Source organism: Diceros bicornis, chromosome X, assembly GCF_020826845.1.
Source record: "Diceros bicornis minor isolate mBicDic1 chromosome X, mDicBic1.mat.cur, whole genome shotgun sequence".
NCBI classification, from domain to species: domain Eukaryota; kingdom Metazoa; phylum Chordata; class Mammalia; order Perissodactyla; family Rhinocerotidae; genus Diceros; species Diceros bicornis.
The window spans coordinates 106,281,744-106,303,001 of NC_080781.1; the positions used below are offsets into that span (position 1 = coordinate 106,281,744).

Here is a 21,258-nt window from a genome sequence, read left to right on the forward strand (position 1 = left end):
TTTACTTGATTTGTCCACTCATATAATGAACAGCAAAGATTCATCTCTCCCTTTCCAAGGACTGTATGTGTTATAATAAAATAAATATTATTGTGATACTTACATGATGATGTGTCTACAATAATAGCTCTTATCAAAAACAGTTCATGGGAATGCTTTCTTGCTTTTAGACTGGTAGTGAAACTATTGACCTTTTGACCTCATCCCGAGTGCTAGACAGTAATGATTGAGCAAAACGTCGATGGCATAGTGGCACATCTCTGTTGTTTCCTTTTTGTCATCATTGTTCTTCCTATCAGCACCTCGGCTGCACAAGTCTCTGCTTAAAGGAGATTCACTTTCTGTTTAGTCAAGAATTCAAGTTGTGCTCCTGAACTTTTCACAACAGAATCAACTTGGCATGCCCTGAAACTGGTATCTAAAACATCCAGCTTTCACTTCAGACAACATGGTACATATCTCCCCTACAGGTGCATTTTAGACAATCAATTGTGAATTGACATACTGGGACTTTAGGTGTCGTCGATTATGCCCACTTCTAATTAGGGTCTCTGTAAAAGGATCTCCCCATGGCCTCATAGTAAAGACTACCATCAACTCCCAGTTATCATTGCCCACCTGCTAGTAGAAAAGTGAAATAGCCACAAGGCAGGTAGCGGGAGGGCTATGCTGTGCATAGGCCACTTAATATATAATAAATTGAGTTAATTTTGGGCAAATGATCCAACAAGTAGAAATAAGATAATTAACTCCTGGATAAAGAGGAATAAGCTGTATGCACAGGATGGAGAATTTGGCTTCCTCGTAGCTTTCCTTTTCCACTGGCTTCCACAGTCTGAAAGTGAAGTCTTTTTTTTTTTTTTTTTAAAGATTTATTTATTTATTTTTTCCCCCAAAGCCCCAGTAGATAGTTGTATGTCATAGCTGCACATCCTTCTAGTTGCTGTATGTGGGACGCGGCCTCAGCATGGCCGGAGAAGCGGTGCGTCGGTGCGCGCCCGGGATCCGAACCTGGGCCGCCAGCAGCGGAGCGCGCGCGCTTAACCGCCAAGCCACGGGGCAGGCCCTGAAAGTGAAGTCTTAAAGCCCTGAGGAAATCTGCCAGAAACTTCAATTCTAGAAAACCAATTACCAGAGAACTAGGAGACTTTTTTCCCCCTATAACTGCTATATCTTGCCTTTTTTTGTTCCTTATCTACCTGATTCTCAAACTTTGCCATATGATTCATCTGTTTCTCAAGCTGTAGACACACAGCTTCATTCCCTTGACCAGGGCTCAGGGCCTTCTCTCGTGATATAGTTCCAGTCAGTCCATTATTACAACCTTGTACCTGTCTCAACACCCTTTCTTTTGTCATTTCATGTCTTCAATTTTGAAGCAAGACTTTTATCACATGAAAAATTCCTACACCTCACCACAAAGTGATTATATGATGATAGTCCAGCTAAAATTTATAGTTTCTGAATTTTTTTTTTTTGATGAGGAAGATTGGCCCTGAGCTAACATCTGCTGCCAATCTTCCTCTTTTTGCTTGAGGAAGATTGGCCTTGAGCTAACATGTGTGCCAATCCTCCTCTATTTTGTATGTGGGATGATGCCACAGCATGGCTCAATGAGTGATGTGTAGGTCCGCATCCGCGATCAAACTCTGTGAACCCCAGGCCCCCGAAATGGAGTGTGTGAGCTTAACCACTACACCAGCGGGCCGGCCCCTGTAGTTTCTGATTTTTAAAACCAATTTATATAAATACTTTATAGTACATTATATAGAATATTAATCAATAAAATAGAAGACATGTGGCATAGTAAGACTAATAAACTGCTTGTATCATAGATAGAATGGCGAAGTGTTCTTGGAAACCTTGGAGTTCTTGGAAGTTCAAAGTAAGCCTTGATCAGATGTGATTTGAGGGACACTACTGAAGTTGCTTTGCCTTCCCACACCAGCCAAATATTTCCCTATCAGATGCCATTCCCTACAATTCCAGTCATAGAAATTTAATTCTAATTCAAAATGCTTAATTAAAATATAGATACTATTAATGGGAGAAAGAGGTCTGAAAGTAAAGAAAATGCCCAAAGTCCAATTTGTCTTTTCATAATTTCCAACAGACCCCAATCTATGTGTTTTTTAAAAGATTGACATGCTAATGTTTATAGAATGCTTTAAAGTCTTTGGATAACAAAAAAAATCTAAAGAGTACAATGACAATTGTGATATAGTAAAACATTCAAAGAGTGTATAGATGTCACATATACAGATGGAACACTCGTATTGGGGAAACCTTTACATATTTCCTCTTTACTTTTACATGGCATTTCTCCTCCTTTAATCATGGCAATATCTGCCTTATGGAAAAGACAAGGATCATGGTAATACATTCCCATTGCAGGCACTCACTACAAAGATTTAATTCACTGAGAAATATATTAGCATATTAAATCTGCAGTTTGCCTACCAAGACTAAATGTTTTGTGTCAGTAAATTTCTAAATGCATAATCTTAATAGAATATAGGTGTTATTGCAGGAAGCTTCTTCATGGGAAAGTTTTTGCTATCTGGCAAGCTATTACTTGTTCCCAGCATGTGCCTTCATTAGTCATCCATTAACACCCACTCGTTCATGCTTCAAACACTTAAGTTTCCTCATGGTAAAACAACCATTTCTTCCTACTGTCACTTTTTTCCTACTGCTCTATGCAGCCACAATTTTTAGTCCCACTACTTTCTCTTCTGTCCCTTACTATTCTGTGAGTGGTTATTTACTCACCTAAATTGATTTTCCATGGAAAAAAAGTATTATCTAGAGTGGTAGATACCCCAAAACTCTGTGGTTCCTTCCTTGGTTACCCCAATTTTGTTCCCGATCTCTTACATGCGTTATACACTTAACAAACCTATGTTATGAAAACCAGGCCATATTCTACGAAGACATTCTCCAGAAGCTTAGACAGATGCTGAATGTGTTTAAAGAGAATGTTGAAAATGCCATCCTATTAAGTCCAAAGAACCTGTTAGTGGATTGAAATAGCTGATACTAATTTCCAATCTTCCTGAGTAACATTAGTTGATAAATTGAATTATTATGATAAATAGTGGATATTTTGTAGAATAAAAGTAAAAATATCAAATAGTGTAGCAAGTATTTGAATATTTTTCCAGACACAAGGTCCTTTAATATTTAAGTTGATGACTAATTCCTTTTTTAAATATACTAAAGACTTATGAAGTCAAAAAGGATTTTATAGTTTCATCTAATTATATTTTTTGCAATCATAAAAGTAGTCATGCCACCCTGCAGATGAAAATCTACCCAAGAAAACATCTTATACATTCAAAATATATTTCACAATCTCCTTTATTAATGAATGCCAACATTTAAAACTACACTCTCGATGATTAAATAATGTCAGAAACACACTCAAGAAATAAGGATATGGAAACTCTTAATGACAATTTGGTGGAGGAGGCCCATTAATAACCTTCGTAAATTTCTTCCAGGGTAGGATAAAATAGTTGACCAGAAAATGCTATCCCCATCTTGGAAACTGGTTCAGTAAATTGAATCCAAAGTTACAAGTCTAGGGTACCAAACTACAGTTCAGACATGGAGTATCTGGACAGTACAAGGAAGCTGCTTGTAACGTCTCATAGGGTGTTTTCAATAGTCTTGATAGTCAGTCTTGAGAAAAGTTACAACACAAGAAAAGATTTTAATGCAGAGGAATCTAGACTTGAGATGAGATGACATGAGATACAGAAGACCAAAAGTAGATATTCTGCTTTCAGACAGAATGACAAGTTATGTCTCTAATCAGTCAAAGATCTCTTTCTGTAGCAAGGATGCTAGAAAATCTAGGTATCAGGAGCCTGTGCAGTGAGACCAACTGCTAAGCAGCCCGGCCACAGAGGAAAGGAATTGGTTGTTAGGAGCTCCTAATACACTACTAGGTCCCATTTGTCCAGAGTCTGGCTGGGCTGATTATGCCAATCATCATCATCATCATCATCATCATCATCATCATCAGGAGAATTGTAACATCACAGAACATGTAGAGACTGACATCTATATTATTAAATGAGTAATGTGAAACATTACATAGTACTAAGACATGCTGTAACCTCAAGAAGTTTACAGCGTTTCAGGAGAGATAAAAAGAAAATTACAGGGGGCCGGCCAGGTGGCGTAGTGGTTAAATTTGCGTGCTCTGCTTTGGTGGCCTGGGGTTCGCAGGTTCGTATTCTGGCCGTGGACCTAGACACCACTCATCAAGCCATGCTGAGGTGGCGTCCCACATACAAAATAGAGGAAGATGGGCATAGATGTTAGTTCAGAGCCAATCTTCCTCAGCAAAGAAAAAACAAAGAAAATTACAGTAAACTATGTATATTAGGATACAGATATACTCAGGTTACTTTGGGAAGATATAGGAAGGAGTAATTAACTTTGTATGTGTAGTTTTAGAAAGGGCTTCCCAGATGAAGTACTGTCTCAGCTGGGTCTTTAATTATGGGTAGGAGTTTGCTTGGTGGCATAGAGGAATATCTTACAGATGTCATTGTAGGCAAAAGAGTTGAAATGTGCAAAGGTATGGGGAAATGAAAGGGGAAAAATAGCTAGAGATGAGATTGGAGTAGAAAGCAGATCTCAGATCTCAGAGTAACCTAATTCTTTGACATAGTTATGACCTGTTTACCCAAGTTTTACACTTGATGGAATGAGGAAATATCTGTGCAAGAATACTTGTAAGCCATCATTAATGTTGCATTTCTCTGAAAGCTAAGCAACATTAGCTACTAAATGAAATCCTATAGATTTATTTTCATAATGCTTATAATCATCTTAGAGACTTTCCTGTGAAGTCATGGAAACTAAAACTGTACTTAGTGTGTACCTAGCCAGTGTTAAGAATTTGTAGGACAACAGACACTTTCATATGATTAATTAGTAGAAAGTTAAACTGTGACTTGAATACTACTAAGAATATAGAGTAATATTAGTTAATCAACATCTATAATGCAATGCAGTTATTAATAGAATGACAAAATAATAATAAAACATAAATTCTCCTGATCCAAACAGAAGCTATGCATTGTTCAAATTATTGGCTGAAAGAAACTCTGTGTTCATCTATCAAGTTCCACAAAGCAAATTATATAATAAATACTATGCTGTTTTGTAAGCATTTCTTTCCTTCACTAAAATAAAGTTGTATTCATCCTTGGCAGGTTTTCCAGAGAATATTAACTAGTAGAGTGCTTTTTCTGTGAGTCTTTCATTTCTATTTGCTTTTACTTGACAGCACGGCCCTATTTCAGCCTATGAAGTTTCATTCTATCTCCTTTCAAAATCAATTTGTTATGTTTAGAAGGGCTAAAGAGATATTTGGATGATGACTTGAAAGTGATGTTGCTACTTCAGGCCATTAGGCACGCCTTTCTCCTTGCTACTTTCCCTCAATCCCATACTAAAACTAAAAGAATACCTTTTGGTTTACCTTAAAGTAACAGAATATGTAAAAGTGCTGGAGACTGCTCTTAACATTTCATACAAGTCCTGTAAAATCAAATAAAAAGCAATCTAAAACCCTACCAGAAATTAATAAGGAGCATTAAATGCATGGTAGAATTTTTAAATGTTTATAAAAACTACAATAAGGTGACAAGAATTAGAAACAATACTAAAGTTCAGCCTAAGTTCTCTCTCCTCAGTTAGGATGGGGAAGAGGTTAAGGGAGAGCTTGCCTCACTCCCAGCCATAGTTTCTAATTTATTGATCAGACAAGGGAAACTGAAAGGTGAGAAAATCTGCATTAACCTAAAAAATTGGCAGTAGAGAAAGTATAAGATACTATATAGTTAGAGTATATGCCCAATGATGTAGCAACAAACATTTTTTTAAAGAACAACTTTCTTGGAAATTCACAGAGCCACGTGATTTTTACAGCTACTCTTATAATGTGTCAGACATTAAGAACCTCTCCACCTTTATAATCAACCTACTTCTCAATATAAAGTTCTTCCTTCCAGCTCTTTAACTCTCATTCACAAATATTGTGTTCCATGACATCATTGCTGATCTCCCCAACATTTGCTCCAAATCTCTTGCTTCCTCCAAATTTTACTTTCTTCCCTCTCCAGCCTTCTCTGAGGCTTATCTCACAAACCTGGGGAGAGTTAAGTATATCATACGCAGTATTCCCAGAACATCACGTGCACTACCTCTGTCATAGCATTTAACTCGTACTGAAATTTTTGTTTCCATATTTGTCTCTCAATTATACAGTGAATTCCTAGTTACTAATATAGAAAAATTCTAAATGAAATGCAGTACAACTTGAATAAACAGGTTGGAATCACACCTTTTGATATATATATATTCAAATCCAAATTATCAACTGCATCATTTTGAGCATTAACATCACCAAGCTTTAGGGTTTTTTTATTTTGTTTTGTTTTAATCTGTAACTACTTATAAGGCTATTCTGAGAAATAAATGATATAAGCTATGTAAAGTTTCCTGGAAAAAAATATACTTAATGTTAGTTTCTTTTTATTTTATGAATTTAAATGTTTTTCAATATATTATTAAATATATAAATATAATATTGCAGTATGTTAAACACAATAAACTGTAGTTCAGCCTGGTAGAGGCTGAAAATCATTTAATAAACTTCAATGCACATTCCTAATAAACACTTTTCAACGACGGGAAGAGAAAAGCCATTTTTCTAAGCCAACAGCCAGTATAATAATAATGTGTGGGTGTAGAATTAAGCAGATAAAACCATAAGAGAAAAAAAGTACAGCAATAGTTCATACTATTTATGATAAATGAGGCATCAAAATCAATGATAAAAGCAAAGATGTTAGATAAATTTAGATTCTCACCTCATTTCACACTCAAAATCTCCAGGAAGATTAAAAAGTTGACCATTTCAAACCGATCCAAAGAAAAACAAGAAGAAATTGAATGGGATATTTACCCAACTATTGAACATTTACCCAGCATCTAAGATAAAGAAACCATAGATGACTATACAAATAAGAAGACTGACAGATTTGTCTACATGTAAATAAGAAACTTCTGACTATGACAAATTTTTTTAATGTAAAGTAGATTTTGAATGTAAAATTGCAGCAAAAATAAACATAAGCAAAATTAAAAGATAAATGTCTAGCATAAAATATTGGAGACAATTATTAATAAGTTAAAATACTGTATTATAAAATATACCTCTAGGTTTATTTAGGAGAACAGTGTATAATGCACACCCTAGATACTGGGAAATGAATGCAAACATAATATTTCCATATTCTCACTCCTACTTCTATTCAAAATCACCATTCCCATTCTTGGTATTAGTAATATGGTTTCAGTGTGCAAAACTTTCTACAAATGCAATTTCTAAATTCTGCAGCAATCCAGGGAGTGTTTATTCAGGAAACTGAGCCTTGGTAACAATAGCAATCTGTGTGTGACATTTTAACTTCCCTTATTTTCTTTCTCCCTCTCAAGCTCCAGGGTGGTCTTGAAAACGAATAGCCTAATAGCTACCAGAGGGACCAGAACAGGGGTGGAGCTCCTTCAGAACCTCATTTTCAGAGAATTGTCATTATTTGGTTTGTCTAGTGGCTTCCTGGAAGAATTAACACAAATCCTTCAAAAACTCTTCCAAAAAATAAAAGGGAGGGGCATTTTTCCCAATTCTGTTTATGAGACTGGTATTATCCTGATACCAAAACCAGAGAAAGACATCACAATAAAAATAAACAACTGTGGATCAATATCCCTTATGAATATAGATGCAAATATCCTCAACAAAATATTAGCAAACAGAATCCAGCAACATATAAAAAAGGATTGAACACCAAGAAAGGAGGTATTATCCCAGAAATGCAAAGTTGGTTTAACATATGAAAATCAATATAATACACCTTATTAATAAAATAAAGGGAAAAAAACTACCTGATTACCTCAATAGACACAAAAAAGCATTTAACAAAATCCAACTCCTTTTGGTGATAAAAATAACAAACTAGGAATGGAAGAGAACTTCCTCAACCTCATCAAGAGCTTTGTGTAAAGTGAAGGACACAGGCATATGAGTCTGTTGTGTTTATTTGAATTCAAGACTTTTGATTCCTAAGGAAAATAGATCTCAATACCTAATGAAATTCAACTTCAAATGTTCAAATTCACCATGAAATTTCCTTACTGGCTTGGATGAAATGCTATTTAAATTCCTTTCTCTTTCGAATAGTAATGTCCTTCAAGAAATTTAATGACTATCCCTACTAATATGCTTATCTTATGCAGCTAAAGCAGAAATCTTTTTGTGTGCCTGGATTATTTTTTCAATCCCCAACCTTACCCTAATATATATAGAATTACCTCTATCCCTGACAACTCCAAGCAACAGCATTGAAAATAATACTGAATCATCTCCATCAATCCTCAGCCACATCTCAGTTTCACCCTTCCTAGCCCTTGAGGCCAGCAGTCAGCTAACTATGGTCCATGTGCCAAATCCTGCTGGCTATCTGTTTTGCTAAGTGAAGTTATATTAGAATACAGCTACACCCATTCTTTTAAGGATTGTCTATGCCTGCTTTCACCCTGCAACAGTAGAGTTGAGTAGTTGCAAAGACTAAAATATATACCATTTGGCCCTTTACAGAAAATATTTGCTGTTCTCCGGTCTAAGACACAGTTTGAAAATCACAAGTTAACAAAAAACTTGTTTGCTTTTTTGATTTTGCTTTTTTTTTCTTTGGCTTTCTTCTCTTTTAATTGCTACATCTGAAAAAAATGCCCTTCTCCTCCATATGTGCTTTTCCTTTGACCAGTTTATTTATTTAATTAGTTTTCTATCACATAATACTCCTCACTATACTATAAAATCATGAGAACAAGTATAATGCTTGCCTTCTGAATCATTATCTTCCTCTGCCAACTATATATTAAGAACTGAATATTTACTAAATACATAAATCAATGCCACATGACTAAAATACCTTAAACTTATTTTGAAACAAGGAAGAGAATATCTCCATAGCGTCCACTTTATATGGGACGCCGCCACAGCATGGCCTAACAAGTGGTGCATCCGCGCGCCTGGGGTCTGAACCCAGACCGCCAGCAGCGGAGCGCACACACTTAACCTCTATGCCACGGGGCCGGTCCCTAGGGAAACATTTTTAAATGGCAATAATTTCATTGTAAACTACAAATTTAAAAGTCATATATATATACACACACATATAAATGATATGTGTAATATGATTAATTTTTATCTATGAAATTGTATATCAATATTAATTTCTGGTCTCCTTTAGAAGCTGTAGAAGGAGTTTCTGTTCTCTCAATTAAATTTCACAATCAACTATACTTCAATAAAAAAAAAATATATTAAATATAACTAAAAAATAAAATAGAATTTCAGTCACTTTTAATCTATTATTATTCTGCGGAGTGAACTGCTTGAATAGAAAATAAATAAAAAGCATAACAGGTTAGTGAAACTTGGGATGTGGGGATGTTTGAAAATTGGGCATATGAAAGGAGTAAATAAGTATTGGTTTCAATCTAGGATTAGAAGGAGGGAGATGATGGGGGCATTCAAGGTCAAATACCTGGAGAACACTTACAGATGTTTTTCAAAGCCTTGGGTGATGACTGCAAGTGATCAAGAGGCTCACTAACTAGAGAAAGCAGATGGGAGTACAGGTTACAAGTTCACAAATAGTTACTAGGGTGATCTGACTAAGGCTGTAGATGGTGTATCTTTGACCTAGTGCTACTTTGAGTGACCTAAAATCATGATTGCTACTGGAAGCTTTAAGAAATCTGCCTAGTACCTGACAACATGTTGTTGACACCAGTATCAGCAGCAAGAACATTAGAATGATGGAGTGGCCATGTTACTTAATATTCAAGTACCTAGGAGAGTTAGCAAATTTTAATGCTGTTAGTATTGTCAAGACTTGATCAATTATGAATACTAGATATACTTTTTAAAAAATTATTTTCTCCTATTGACTTAGAAATCACCTTACATCAATGACATAGTCAAATAGGCTTTTATTTTTTTCTTTTGAAAATAAAATACCAGATTAAGGATGGGCTTAAAATAATAAAGTGAAGCCAATACCAAAACCAGAATATCTAGAGATATAAAGTTGTCGGGAGAGAGGGAGAATCTCCCTCTGCCCTTTTCCTTAAGGTTCTTATGGCTGGCCAAATAATTAACAAGACAGGTTAGCAGGAGAAAATAATACCAAATTCAATAACATGTATACATGGGAGAAAGCAGGGACACTGCATTTCTCAACACAGTAGCAGAAATTCTCGTCTTAAATACCGTGTTCAGTCAACGACAAAGGAGGATGTTGGGGGTGGGGGGAGTCAGTTACAGGAGATTACCACTAAAGCACAGTAAACAAGAGTAAGGTTATTATGCAGATTTAAGGCCTCACCTTCCACATTGATAAGCCTCTAGAAATGAGGCCATCCCCCCCTCTTCCCAAAACAGAGAGGAAGATACCTTTACAAATGGAGATTTCCCTTATAAATGTAAATGTTTGTCTGGCAACTCCTTGCAGGGCCATCCAGAGAATGTGGCCAGAGAGACATAAGATGGGCTTGTTGATGCCTTTTCTATTGTAACATCTATTTTGCATTATATTACAGCCATCAGATAGAAGATCTGTTCCAGGAAGGAGTTACTATGTCAAATTCTTTAGGCAGGTAGTGGGGGAGGTCAAATGTCCCTCAGAGAAAACAACCAAGGTAAAGAGATATATTTCAGCGTCGCCAAATCTTGATCTCCCACAGTCCCGCCTTTGAAACTAGAAGTTTCACAGCCCTTTCGAAACTTAAAGAAGTTTCATAGTCCAGAAGCTGAGTTGGTAGGTTGTTTCATCTCACTGAACACATTTCTTAGTCCTGATAATAGATCAGTTTAATTAAGCTCATTTTAGAAGGTGGTGATGCAGGTGGGCTCTCAAGGTTACGCCTATATTATGGAAGCAAGCAATCAAGTATTTAATAGAAGCATTTCTATGTAAACAAAAGAAAAACAAGGTTAATGGTTGGAGCAAATTGTAAACCAGTTTCTGAGTTCAGAGGACAGCCAGTTAAGATGATTTTTAGATGTCAGTGTCAAAGTATCTTTTGCAGTTTAAAATGTCTCTGATGGTGTCAGGTCATCTCTTTAAGTTTATATCAAGTCCATCAGCTTCAGTTTGTAAGGCTTCAGGAAAACGGGAAGGTTCAGTTTTCAGTGATTCCAAATGAAAATGATGGAAAAAAAATCAAAAACGTTAGTTTGGACATCTGTAGCCAGATATTTTAGGAGACTAGAAGAAATCAGGATCCAGTCCAGTCAACAGATATAAAACAAAAACCTCAAAAGACAACAAAACTAGGATCTAATATCTGCAAATGTATACTAGAGTTTTTACTGAAATATAATTTTCCTCTCTAAAATCACCCTCATTTTTATCAAAGATAGCCAAATTTAAAACTAGTTAGTAAAATAAGTCTAGTTCCAATAGAGTTGGCCCAATTATTTACATAAGTACAGCAAGAATAGCAATTGATCACATAGGCTCTTTTAAATCTGCTTTGCTGGAACTTTTTATAAGGAATCTCACATTGAACTTCAAAGGCCTCTCGAGGCCAGGAAAGCCAAGCCAAGGATTTTGTCATCAGACTTTGCCTGCAATACCTACAGATTTGGGTGAATTCCTCTCTTCCGAGGTTCCCCCAAAATATTTCGAGGTTCCTTGTGCCTGCCAGATAAGTGACATTCTTTACTTATCCTGGTAAGTGCTGCTTGGAACATAAGGTACCAGGCCAATATTTCCACGTGGCTTTATTCCATAAAGTCCAATCTTCATTCCTCAAAAGCTGTATGGTTATATCACAAATATGATGTTCCAGTCACAACCTTGGTAATATAACCAGTGTTTCCAATTGTGTCCTGTTATAAGGAGAACAGATTCTTATTGAACTTATGCAAAGAACTATATTGCCATGAAAACTAAATACTCACTAAGAGTTTCCAAATTCAAGGGATCAGGTAGAGAGAAAAAGATAAATATTTCAATTTTACTTACAAAAGTATCATTTACCAAATTGTTGTCATAGGAGAAAAAAGAAAAAGTTTTCCTTAAATCTGAAAAAACCAAACATTAAAAATTCAGCAATACTTCAAATGAAAAATCATAATCATCCTTATCAGTTCATTCAGTCCTGTGTAATCCATTCTTGATCCCAATCTTTTTGTTAGCAGCTTCATGAGGTCAGTTTCTCCATCAGATTTCTGTAATTTTTTTACCAAGTTCAGTTTTATTATCAGAAAGTTCGTCAGAAACCTGTGTTCCAGTGTAAATGTTAGAGTCCTTTCTATGAATTTTTTTGAAGTTGAAACATATTTTGCAAAAGCATCAGAGCCAAGAAATGTCTGTAAACAAGACCTCAAAAATGGCAATTGACAAAGAAATTTGGTTAATTTTGTGACATACAACACTTTAAAATAATAATAACCAGAATTATGACTGATAACCAGGACAGATCAGAATTTCAGTAATGTTATACAATTTTAAAACACCTATGTCAATAACATTTACCCACATAATACCACCTAAGCAGGCTTATCATCACTTGTCTGACAATGCTTTCCATGTAATTTAACATGCTGAATAAGCCTAATAAGTTTAGTATCTTCCTCCTTATAGGAAGAGAGCAAATTTCTTTGAGAAGTTCCAGGGCCCTGTGAAAATTCCCAAAGACAAAAAAGTAAAAAAAAAGACTTTATTTAAGACATGAATTTTGGGGAGCTTGTCAAAAATATAAAAAGTCAAAGCAAACAGGGCATTAACAGTCCAAAAAGCCTTAATAGAGAGACTTCAGTCTTTTGAACACAGAAAATTATTTTAACAAGTTTTTTTTTTTTCTTTTAGCTAGACTTACTCAAAGGTAGAGAAAAATCTTTTATAACCTCTTTATCAAGTTCAAGAAAATTATCCTTTTAAGGGAAAGAAGACCAAATTTTAATTTTGCACCAGCTTACTTCTGCTATTAAAACTCATTTACTTAATTAAATTCATTTTAATCTTAGCCAACTTGACCATGCAAAAACTCCTTTTCCAGAATTCCTCTTCCACAAACCTATAACTTTCTTTTTACATTCAGAATTTGTCCCATGTCTCTCTTTTCCCTCCTAGTACTTGAGGACAAATTTATCTTTCTTAATCAATCAAACAAAATATTTTCATTCTTTGTACCTTTATACATCTTACTCTCCTTGTACAGACATATTTTTCTTAATTTTTTTAGTAGCTTCAATCACATATACTAATTAGAAATTTTAACCTTTAGAAACCTTAATTTATAAGTAAAAACTGAGTAAACAATTATAAACTTTCTTTTACATTAGTATCTTGTGGCTTGGAAAATTTATGAACACTTCATAACTTCTAGAAATGTTACTTTATAGTACAATCTTTTAATAAAACACGTTTATCAATAGACCCAAAACCCCTTTTAGTTTTCTTGTAATGAAAAGCCAAAAGTAGACAAACGTAAGTTTAGCAATTAATGTCTAATATCTTATCTGATTTGGAAATGATGATACTCAGAGAATTTTTATCATAAATTTAGCAAAACTGTAAAGTTTTAAGTCACCAAAAAGAGTTTGGAAGCTGTAACCACCATAACACATAATTATTATTTAAAGTTCACCCAACATTCATCTTTTTCACAACAATTTAGTTACTTATTCCCAATAATTATTTAGATTGCCTATAAGACTTCATAAGACATTAGATAAAATTAGCCATCATTTAAATTACTATTTTTGTTAACCAGTTCTGTAATAGAAATAACATCAGTTTTTTTCTACAAAATTTCATGTAAATTTCATCACTTCTTATACCTTTAAACATAGTTATCATTAAGATTTTTATCAATAGGTCTTGGTCTTCTAATTTTGGACAAGGGAAGCATTCCCAGTCAGACATTTTAAAACATACTCAGGCAAAGTTGATGTAACCTCTTTATATAAAATTAGCTCAAACATTCCAACCTTTATAATCTTATCAACACTTACACTTTTACATGTTCTCAATTCAATTGTAACCTGAGTCAAGGTCTTAAGGCTGGTCAAATTTTTCCCTTCCTTTTTCTGGCCTTTTCTTAGCTACCAAATAAATAACTATGTGAGAGCTCTCAAAACACATTTTTTTTTCCCCCAATTTATCAGTTTTTCCAATTCAAAGGATCCGTTGTTTGGCCATTGACGAGTAGGATCTTTATTTGTATATTTATTCCAATAGTGACTCGATCCAATAAGCCTTTTTAAGGAAAGAGCCAGAGGTAACTTTCCACGCTTAGAATAAATCTTTACCATGGATGAAAGAGGCGTCCCTGGTGAGGGCGCAGATGATGTAGCCCCCATGATCCACAGAATTCACTCCCAAAGATATTCAGAGAAAGTAAAGACCTTCATTGCACAGGCGGCAAGGATGGTGTCTCCCACAATAGTGTGGGACACCTCCAGTCACAGACCCGCTAATCTGTGACACCGGGCAGGCGATACTGGAATGGGATTTTCCAGCACTAACAAGCAACGAAGGTTAAGACGACAAAAGCCCTTATGGACTGGGCCCTTTATGACAAACTCCCCTGAGAGCTTGGCACAGCCAGACAAAGAGACACTTCGGAACCCCAGTCTACTCGACTGGCCACCAAGGGGCACACCGGTAAATGCACCTTCCGTATGGTAGAGACCAAGGAGACTATTCTCACTGGTCACAAAGCCAAGTTTTCTCAGGACACAGAACAAGACAGAGACTATCTGGGTGGAAAAGGGATCAAGATCAAAACCAAGAGTACTCTACCAAATATACCAGAGTCACTAAAAGCACAAGAAACTAGTTTCCCAAATATTTTCTCCTGCCAATCTAAATTTAGAAAAAGAAAAAAATTCTCACCACTTCCTTCCGCCGGACTCCGCAGATAGAGATTCCGGGAGGCTGATGTGGTAAGAAGTCTTACCTTTTGCCGGCTTTCGTCAGGCGTTCCCGTATCTCATCATCTGCAGTAGTCCAGGGAGAAGGCAGGTCTTCCGGCCAGAGAAGGCAACTTGCCAGCCAGTGTGGCCCCACGTTGGGCGCCAAAACTGTCGGGAGAGAGGGAGAATCTCCCTCTGCCCTTTTCCTTAAGGTTCTTATGGCTGGCCAAATAATTAACAAGACAGGTTAGCAGGAGAAAATAATACCAAGTTCAATAACATGTATACATGGGAGAAAGCAGGGACACTGCGTTTCTCAACACAATAGCAGAAATTCTTGTCTTAAAACCGTGTTCAGCCAATGACAAAGGAGGATGTTGGGGGTGGGGGGAGTCAGTTACAGGAGATTACCACTAAAGCACAGTAAACAAGAGTAAGGTTATTATGCAGATTTAAGGCCTCACCTTCCACATTGATAAGTCTCTAGAAATGAGGCCATCTCCCCCCTTCCCAAAACAGAGAGGGAGATACCTTTACAAATGGAGATTTCCCTTATAAATGTAAATGATTGTCTGGCAACTCCTTGCAGGGCCATCCAGAGAATGTGGCCAGAGAGACATAAGATGGGCTTGTTGGTGCCTTTTCTATTGTAACATCTATTTTACATTATATTACAGCCATCAGATAGAAGATCTGTTCCAGGAAGGAGATACTATGTCAAATTCTTTAGGCAGGTAGTGGGGGAGGCCAAATGTCCCTCAGAGAAAACATTCAAGGTAAAGAGATAGATTTCAGGGTGGCCAAATCGTGATCTCCCACAAAGCTAAAGCCACAAAAAAATCTTCTTACCTTGCCTGCATCATTTCTTTTCCTCCCACTGCTGAGAGAGTAGAGCCACATAGTTCAAATAGCAGAAGTCCTCATTAATGTACACTTGGTTAGGCAGAGAACACCGGGAAAATATTCATGATTTCTTCTTTGTCCTTCTCCTTTTCCCAAAACCCAAGATCCATAAAATTGTTGAGTCTTCCATTCTCTTAAGGAAATATCAACAGAGAAATGTGATGGTGCTCAGGGCAAGCTACCCCAGGAGGCGCCACTCTGGTATGCGGATTATTTCGAGCTGAAGACAATAAGGACTCAGAGAACTCAGGAAGACTATTTGAGTTTCCCCTCCCAAACTGCCTAAAGAATTTAAAACAAAAGATCTGTTTCAAGAAAGAGTTGTTATCATGATGGCTGTAAAGATAATGTAGGATAGAGGTTACAATAGGAAAGGCACCAAGCCTCTGTTATCAAAAACTCTGTCTTTCCCTGACCACATTATCTATAGATGACCCTGAAAAGAATTGTTTTCCTGGCCTCTGAAGTCCCAGGCCACTACCCACCCCCAACACGCTCCTCGCCTTTAGCTGCAATACTTAAGCAAGCAGCTTAGACAGAGGGACGAGTTGCTCGTTTCTGAGTTTCTCCCATGTATACATGTTATTAAACTTGGTATTATTTTCTCCTGCTAACCTGTCTTGTTAATTATTTGGCCAGCCATAGGAACCTTAAGGAAAAGGGCAGAGGGAGATTCTCCCTCTTCCCCCGACAAATGGAAATCTTTACCATATGCCCATAGGGAAAGACTTGAGGTCAGCTTGAAAAGAACTAACTCAATCGCAAATCATATGCAAAGCTCCAGGGTAGATGGGTGGTGGGACCATTGCAGGGGAGCAAATCCAGGGTGTTTTTAAAACAATATTATACATCATATTGAACCTTTCAGGCATCAGTTCCTGGTGGAACTGCAGGTTCACAAGTTTCACAGGTAGAAAAGTTCTCAGAGCTGAGAGGCTTGAGATGTGCAAGTACATAATGCAGAATTTGCTCAGCTAAAATAACAAGGCTGACAGAATCTGTTCCTAGCTACGATTATTTATTTATTTCATAGTGTGGCGGTCAGATTGCATAGCCACAGAGCATCAAGTCTCAGGACAATGCCTCTAGACCTGTGTTTTTGGCAAAACACTTGTGATACATATAAGATAGTTAATTTCAACTGGAATAGCTTGGGCAAAAAAGTGTATGCAGCCCATTTAGGGTCTTCCAGCCATACAATTGCCTCTATTGTAGGTAAGAAGTCTCTGTTTATATTGTTTAGAGAGGCTTATATTACGTAGAAGTATATATTATTTAGTAAGGGTTGACTAAATTGGGAGTGGAACTGGAGAGTGTTTGTATCTCATGATATATCTTGGTACTTGTGTCAGAAGGATTTTCTCTTTTTAAGTTGATGGGAATTTACATTGCTAGAGATAAGGGGTTTAAGTCTGAGTAAGAGGTGGGTTATTAGTTACCAGGCTTCTAGATCATTTAGGCTATTAGTAATCACAGCAAGTTCATCAGGAACAGACGACCGGATTGGAAGAGGCCTTCATGAAATTGTTCACACAGAAAAGTGTCAATTGACAGCAACCACTTCAACAGAAACTGGAACTTAACAGTGCAGCAGTTAACCTTCACATGGGCGGGGAGGTTGAGCATCCTGCATAGTGCTACCAGGAAATCCCTATTTTATACTAAGAGGGGGCTGGCTGGTTGCATATGTAGGATGTCCCATCTCCCCGCCCACTTCATCAGGACAGATACCAGAAACACCACTCTGCCTCACTGGAGAACCATAAAATCTGCATGCCAAAGAAAGACAGATGCTGCCCTACATCACTAGAAAGGCACTCTGTGTGTAAGTAACAAATGTATTTAGTAGAGGATAGAGCGCTGAGGGCTATGACCTTGGCTCATAAGAGGCAGTGGGTATGTGAGTGGATCTGTAAGCTCAGGGCCAGTAAGAATGCATTGAATTGTATTAGCCAGCTGAAGGACCTGGAAAGTTGCCAGCAACTTCACTAGCCATTTAGATAATGCCTCCAGAATTGCGCTTCCTACTCTTAACACTACACCAAGGCAGGGGAATTTAGCAGCTGGGCATATTTAGGGTGGCCAGTGGCATCGTAGCTAGAGGGAGAGAGAATCCAATTCCGACTGGCAGAAAGAAGCAAAGGATATAGCCTGAAAAGCAGCCCAGAATTTCAAATCTGAGGGTCAAGGTAAAACGGTAAATTTAAAAAAAATGTCTCAACATCAAAAGCAAGAGATTTGAGAGCAATAGCCCAGAGAAGACCTAATAATTTTAAATCAAGTTCAAGTGGGTGAAAACACAGTTTAATATCAGGGGAAAATCAGGTTACAAATGGGTGGGTGTGATTCTAAGGGAGAAAGTTAGTGGTATGTCTCCCAAAACATTTAGAAGCTATAATTGATGTCAGATGCAGTATCCAGTCATATCCAGGGAACTTTGTCAAAGGCAAAGTGTTAGGAAATATCAAGAGCAGGGCCGAGGTCTCAAAAACATGGGAGCAGTAATAAAATAGTACAGCAAAATCTAACCAATCTTATGGGCTGGACTCTTTACTTTTGCATTCTATAGGGAGAATATAATCTCAGGAAAAAAAATAAGCCATTTAAATGGAATAAATATAGCTTTATAAAAAAAATCTGTTATACTTAATTTCCCAATTTTCACCATAGAACGCTGAAAATTTCACTATGGACCTGTATATGGGAATTACTGATCTATGGGGACGCTGCTGGCAGACAATCAGTTCTACCAACACCACCAACTTAAGTGACAGCCGGGGATGCTGTTGAGTTTTCCACAGACTTTAAGTTAGGGCCTGAGTTAACCAGGACATCTGAAAAGACTTTGCAGTTCTAAAAAGGGTTTATTTGCTATGCATTCAGATCTGGGTCAAGTTTCCAGTCAACTACCCAGGCTTTGGCACTCTTTAGTGAGTGGCAAGTGGGCCAATCTTAGATTAAGGAAAAGGCTGATTCAGGGTTGGGGATTTAGAGCATTTGTATCCTTTTTCTTCGCTCAGCAACACAGACTCTCCACTGGAATTCAGGACTAAGTGCCTGGTTCAGAAAATTTGTAGTTTCATGTCTAAGGGCCCAAAAATCCCGTGCAAATGTATGGGCAAACTGTTGTTTATAACATTCCTTTATAATTGTCTGTGGGATCTGGAAGATACTCCCTCTTTCGTTACTGATATTGGTAATTTGTGTCCTCTACTTTTATTTCTTCCTCAATCTGTTTAGAAGTTTATCAATTTTATTGATTTTTTCAAAAAGCCAAAATTTCATTTCATTAAATTTTCTCTATTATCTTTCCTATATTTCATTGATTTATGCTTTTGTATTTATTACATCCTTCCTTCTGATACTTGGATTTAATTTGTCCTTCTTTGTCTAGGACTTTAACATGGAAGCTTAGATCATGGATTTGAGATCTTCTTTTCTAAAATAAACCATTAATGTTAGAAATTTTCCTCTGAGTACTGCTTTAGCACCATCACACAAATTTTGATATGTTTTATTTTAATTTTCATTTAGTTCACATTATTTTCTAATTTAATTTGACTTCCTCTTTGAAACATGGATTATGTAGAACTGTGTTGTTTAATTTCCAAATGCTTGGACTTTTTCAAGACATCTTTTTGTTACTCGTTTTTAGGTTAATTCTGCTATGATCAGAGAACATGCATTGTATGATATCAATCATTTTAATTTCTTAAGATTTATTTTATGGCCCAGGATATGGTCTCTCCTGGTCAATTTTCCATGAGCTCTTGAAAACAATGTTTCTTCTCCTATTGTTGGGGTGCAGTGTTTTGTAAATGTCAATTTCATCAAATTCGTTATTTGTGCTATTCAGTTCTTTTATGTCATCAGTAATTTTCTGTCTACTTGTTCAGTCAATTACTGAGGATAGGATGTTGAAATCTCAACATATAATTGTGATCGTATTTTTGATTCTTCTTTCTTTTCTGTCATTTTTTACTTCATGAGATTTGAAGTTCTGTTATTACATGTGTAAATGTTTAGGATTGTTATATTATCTTGATGAATTGATACCTTTATCATTATGAACTAGTCTCTGATGTCCCTAGTAATATTCTTTGATCTGAAATTTACTCTGTCTGGTATTAATATAGCAACTCCAGCATTCCTTTGATTAGTGTTTGCATGGCATATCTTTTTCCATCCTTTTACTGTGTATCTATTTATATCATTATATTTAAACTTGTAAGGTTTCTTACAGACAATATATAATTGGGTCCTGTTTACTTTTGTTCCTCTTTTTAATCCAACATGGCTATATTCTTAAATTGATGCAATTTATACTTTATACCATTTACATTTAGAACAATTATTGATTTGTTTGGAATGATGCCTACCATTTTATTGTTTCTCTTTATCTCTTCTCTTTTTCATTTGTTTTTTCCTATTTCTGAATTATTCGTGGATTTGTGCATTTTATTTTACTATTCCATTTTCATTGATCTATTTTCATTCTGACTATATTTTTTTGTACAGTTTCTTATAATGATTGCTCTCTAGATTAAAATATACATGCCTAATGTTTCACAATTTCCTTAGAGTTAATATTTTATCACTTCAAGCAAATATAAAAACCTTATAGCAATATAGGTCCCTTTACTCTCTGCCTTTTTGTTTTAGTTGTACTATGGAACACATCTATGTACATTAAGAACCTTCTCAGACAATGTTACAATTTTTGTTTTTGACAGTCATATGTATTTTAAAGACTTAAAATGAAAAAGCAATCTGTTATATTTTCCCAGATTATTTATCATTTTTGTTGCTTTTCATTTATTCCTAAAATTTACAAGTTTTCTTCTCATATAATTTCTTTCTTTCTGAAGAACATCCTTTAGCATTTTTTAGAGCAAGTCACCTGGTAATCAGTTCCTTAGTTTCCCCTTATATGAAAATCTCTTTATTTCACATTCATTTTTTTAAAGATGTTTCACTGGATATAGAATTCTGGATTGTGATTACACTGCCTTCTGGCCTCCATGAATTCTGATGAAAAAACTGTAGTTGTTCAAATCATTGCTCCTCTATATCTATAGAGTCATTTTTCTCAATTGCTCCTAGATTTTTTCTTTATCTTTTCTTTTCACCAGATTATGATGTATCTAGGTATCTAGGCATGATTTTCTTTGAGTTTAACCATTTGGATTTTGCAGAACTTCTTAAATCTGGAAATTTATTTTTCATCAAATATGGATGATTTAGACCACTATTTATTCAAATATTTTTTTCTGTATCAATCTTTCTCCTCTCCTTTTCAGGTTCCAATGGCACAAATGTTAGACATATACTTA

At 36.0% G+C, this 21,258-nt stretch overlaps 1 protein-coding gene and 1 long non-coding RNA gene across 2 annotated transcripts in view; one reads left to right on the top strand and one right to left on the bottom strand.

Annotated features, from left to right (window-relative positions):
- The window catches only part of HTR2C (5-hydroxytryptamine receptor 2C), a 310,470-nt gene that overhangs the window by 197,950 nt on the left and 91,262 nt on the right, over positions 1 to 21,258 (top strand). The gene's annotated exons all lie outside the window — the stretch shown is intronic.
- Positions 11,002 to 15,823, bottom strand: LOC131401346 (uncharacterized). The gene is made up of 2 exons (XR_009217657.1): positions 15,003 to 15,823; positions 11,002 to 12,184 (listed from the first exon to the last, which is right to left on the bottom strand). It is a non-coding gene; the product is annotated as an uncharacterized LOC131401346 (long non-coding RNA).